Source organism: Babylonia areolata, chromosome 34 (genome assembly GCF_041734735.1).
Source record: "Babylonia areolata isolate BAREFJ2019XMU chromosome 34, ASM4173473v1, whole genome shotgun sequence".
NCBI lineage: Eukaryota > Metazoa > Mollusca > Gastropoda > Neogastropoda > Buccinidae > Babylonia > Babylonia areolata.
In genome coordinates, this window is record NC_134909.1 from 13,097,861 (window position 1) to 13,102,860 (window position 5,000).

A 5,000-nucleotide genomic window follows, 5' to 3' on the forward strand; every position below is an offset into this window, starting at 1 on the left:
GCTGTGCCTGACATGAAGCGTGTTTTATTTGCATTCAAACCCAGATTCCTGGTTCGAAATCTGGCAAGCATATCTCCAGCGTAACCCAACGCTCACTGCAGGATAAGGTATCGGCATACTTTGGTCTATTTTTGTACGTGTATGAATGAAGATTCACATGTATGCTGAGAAACTGCTGTCTACATGTGTAGAATAGTCTTTGGGACATTCTTTTTTTGTTTTGTTTTCGTTAATGTTTGTTTTTCTTTGACACAACCCATGACATTGTGAACCCCCATGTCAATATGGTATTTCTGCTGATGACATTAACTCACTCAGTACGGCTAGTCCTCTCTTCTCCTCTACACAGACCCCTCGGATGTCCAGTGGGTGTCTGAATGACCCAACCTTTAGCTTCCGTCGTCAGAATTGTGGTATTCTTTGTCAACATTCACCTCTTCAGTATAAGAGCCTTCCGCTTGCAATATTTTGATGATGGTAATTGGGGTGAAACGCTGTTAACGTCGTCTCTTTCGCCGTTCGTATGGAGAGAGTTAAACAGTTTGATTTTGAGTTTCTCAAGCACCTTTGTCTTCGTTTCTTTCCACCTTTTTTTGTTTTCTCACGGTGTGTCTCAGTGTGCCGCTGTGTCAGTGTGTGTGTTTCGAGCGTGTCTTCTCTCTTTGCCCACGTCTGAGTCTCTCCCCCCCCCCCCCCCCGCGCCCCCCTCCCTCCCCGGACCTCCCCCCCCCCCAGCCCCCGCCCCTCCGACCCCGCCCACCTCTCCCCACACCCATTTTCATTCAAAGGGAGCAAACCAAGTTAGTGTCATGGTAGCACTTTTGTTTTCGATAGACTCCCCTCGTACACTTCGGCTAGACCACATTCATTGATTCTCCCTCGCAATCTCTTGAGTCTCCTTAGAGCGCGCGCGCGCGTGTGTGTGTATGTGTGTGTGCGTGCGTGCGTGTGTGTGTGTGTGTGTGTGCGTGCGTGCGTGTGTGTGTGTGTGTGTGTGTGTGTGTGTGTGTGTGTGTGTAGTTTATTAATGAAAATCCACTTCGATGATTTTTTTGTTGTTGTTTTAAATGGCTTGCAGACACAAGAAAACCGGCAACACACCACAAAACGTGGCGCTGCGTTGAGTTGAATCGCTGTCCCAGGGGAGAGCAGCCGGACTTGCCACACGGAGAGCAAAAACAACGACTGAGAGCAATAGCAACAAGAGGGGGAAACAAGAAAACAACACGAGAAACAGAAAAAAGAGAAATAACAAGAGGAACAGTAAGTAGTAAGCCAATCGGGAACAAGAGAAACATCAACATCATCAGCAACAACAAGAAGAAGAAGAAGAACAACAAAAAGAACATCAATTGCAAGATTTTAAAACACACACACACACACACACACACACACACACACACACACACACAAGCAAGAGAAACGGGAAGAAGGAGGACGACGACGACGACTGAAAGAAAAACCACGACCATCACAAGAGACATACACACAGAGACAGACAGACAAACAGACAGAGAGACAGAGGCAGACAGACAGACAGAGACAGTGACATACACACAGAAACAGACAGACAGACAGACAGACAGACAGTTATACACACAGAGACAGACATACACACAGCGACAGAGACATACACGCAGAGGCATACACATAGAGACAGTGACATACACATAGAGACAGTGATATACACACAGAGACAGTGACACAAAGAGACATACACACTGACACAGAGACATACGCACAGACATACACACACACACACACAGACACACACAGAGATACAGACACACACAGACATACACACAGTGACACACACACACACACACCGACAAACACAAGCACAGACAGAGACATACACGCAAAGAGAGAGACATACACAGAGTGAGAGAGACATACACACAGAGATACAGACATACACACAGACAGTGACATACACACACAGAGACTGAGACACAGACACAGAGAAACACACACAGAGACAGAAATATACACACAGTGACAGTGACATACACATAGAGATAGTGACATACGCAGACACACAGAGACAGAGGCATACACACAGGGACACATAGTGACAAACTCACACAGTTTCAAGGCAGTGTTTTAAATCGTGCATATTCTTTTATTTTTTTCCTTCAATATCATTTCTTTTTCTTTTTCCGTTTCTTCTTCTCTTTTTTTTTAAAATTTTATATTCAGTTGTGGTTTTCCACAGTCGTTTCAACACAAAGAACACGATGAAACAATTTTTTTTTTAATGTCTCACCAATATTGCAACAAAGTGGGTTACAGGAGGCAAACCATGAAATCCCCCCCTCTCTCTTTGACTCCCCTCTCTCTCTCCCTCTCCTCACACACACACACACACACACACACACACACACACACACACAAACGTGCGCGTGCGCTAACGGTCAGACACGCATGCATGCCTATTTTTAAATTTTTTTTTTTATTATTCCTGAACATGCTGATTCATGAAAGCATCTCTCTCTCTCTCTCTCTCTCTCTCTCTCACACACACACACACACACACACACATTCTACAATTTTCTTCTCCATTTTTCTTTTCTTTTCTTTCCCCCTTTAATAAAGGAGAAAGTAGCGTTTCAGAGGTGCGTTCCATCTCCTGACGATGCTTGTCAGTAATGACGCTAGAAATCAACAAGCTCAATGGTAACAGCCAAGACGAACACACCAACTCACGATCGATATAAGTCCGTGACACCGACCACACACTCTCACTCACTTCGCACTGATAAAACTCAAATGCAAGGGGTCTTTTGGAAAAAAACAACAACAAACAAACAAACAAAAAACAAAAATACAAACAAGAATCACACACAACCGGTATTTGAACAAAGGGAGGCAACCCGTGATGGCAATCAGGATTACTTCCCTGTAGCGATATCGCTTTTGAGTGTTCTCCTTTCCACCCCACCCTCTCTCTCTCTTCTTCGTGCTCTTAAACTAGTTCTTTTAAAAATCCAACTCATTAACCACTGTTGATTATGAATCATTGAACATTCTTACACTGTTGTTGTCTTCAGTTTAACGGCTTTCCACTTGAAGTGATATCTTACACTGTATCTAAGACTAGAATACAACAAGTATGCACGAAGTAGTTACTGGAACAGCTTCTCCTGGAATTGTAGACAACTTTTCAATAAACAGCAATAGACACTTTCATAAACTTACAATACATCTTCCAAGAACTGATCTCTTTAAGTCAAGCCTTTCATACAGTGGTGGTCCGTACTGGAATAATCTGCCTTCTTTTTTAAAACAGATAACCAGTAGCTCTTTAAAAAAAACAAAAAAACACACACCAAAAAAACAAACAAAAAAAAAACAAAAAAACAAACCATATTTGTTTGATAAAACGGAGAATATATGAATGATGTAAGTCAACCTTAATGACAATGCTATTCTACATAAACAGGAAATGTTAAAACAAAATGCCATGCACTATTTTTTTCTTCTTCTTCTCATTATTATTATCATTATTATTAGTAGTAGTAGTAGTAGTATAGTTGTGTTGTTGTTGTAAGGGATTGTGCATATGCAAGTGCATTCGTTTGTGTATGTGAAGTGTCTGCTTTATCATTTGCTTTTGGTTTTTCTGGCTGTGACATTGTTTTGTTCTTTCCCTCTTCTTTCTTATTATAATAATATACATATATATATGTACATGTGTTTATTTACTTAGCAGTTGTAGTAGTAATGGTAGTAGTGGTAATAGTGATAGTTGTAGTGGTAATGATGGCTTCATTGATGTGTGTGTGTGGGGGGGGGGGGGGGGGGGGGGGGGGGGGGGGGGGTATTATTTTTTTTATTATTATCATTTTTTGCTTGTTAGTTTGTTTGCTTGTTGATTTTCTTTGCCCTGAGAGCTGGATAAAAATTTAAAAAAAAGCATCTCCTTGCTTATTCCACTTCCCTCATTAGAGAAAAATTCATTCATTCATTCATTCTTTCATTCATTCATTCATTCTTCTTCTTCTGCACTTTCATTACTGTTTATTCAACTTGTCATTGTTATTTGTTGTTGTTGTTGTTGGTGGTGGTGGTGGTGGTTGTGGTGGTGGTTGTGGTGGTGGTGGTATTATTGCTTCCTCTTCCTTCTTTCTATTCCTTGCTCCTTCTTTCTTTTGCTGTTGGTGAGTGATTAGACATTCAGCAACATCATCATCATAATCATCATCATAATCTGTGTGTGTGTGTGTGTGTGTGTGTGTGTGTGTGTGTGTGTGTGTGTGTGTGTGTGTGTGTGTAGACATTCAACATCATCATCATCATCATCTCTGTGTGTGTGTGTGTGTGTGTGTGTGTGTGTGTGTGTGTGTGTGTGTGTGTGTGTGTCTGTGTGTCTGTGTGTGTCTGTGTGTAGATATTCCAAACACCAGACTTTCATCCAAGTATATACAATAATAATTTTTTTGAAAAAAAAAAACAGAAACAAAAAAACACAAAAATAACGATGAATATGACAATGGTGATGACCAACAACAACAATAACAATAATAACAAAATAGTAGTAGTAGTAGTAGTAGTAGTAGTAGTAGTTATTATTATTATAATGATTTGCAGACATTCCGAGCACCAGGATTCCACCCCCAAAAACAGTAGTTGAAGTAGAAGTAGTGGTAGTGGTAGTAGTAGTGGTAGTAGTAGTAGTGATGATGATGATGATGATGATGATGACCACATTCTCTGCAGATATTCAGAGCACTACGTTTCCATCCTAATAAAAATAATAATAATAATAACAGTAAAAATAATGATAATAATAATGATGATAATAAATAATGATAATAAAATCATCATTCATGTATCCATGATTTATAATGTGCATGATTTACTGGTATCATCTTTTTTTTTTTTTTCTTTACATTTAGTTTTTCGTTTGTTTCGCCTTTCGAGGGCTGGATGAAAAATAAAGAAAAAAAAAACCAACAAAAAACCCAACAACCCAACAACATTGTCTCGGTTACTCTATC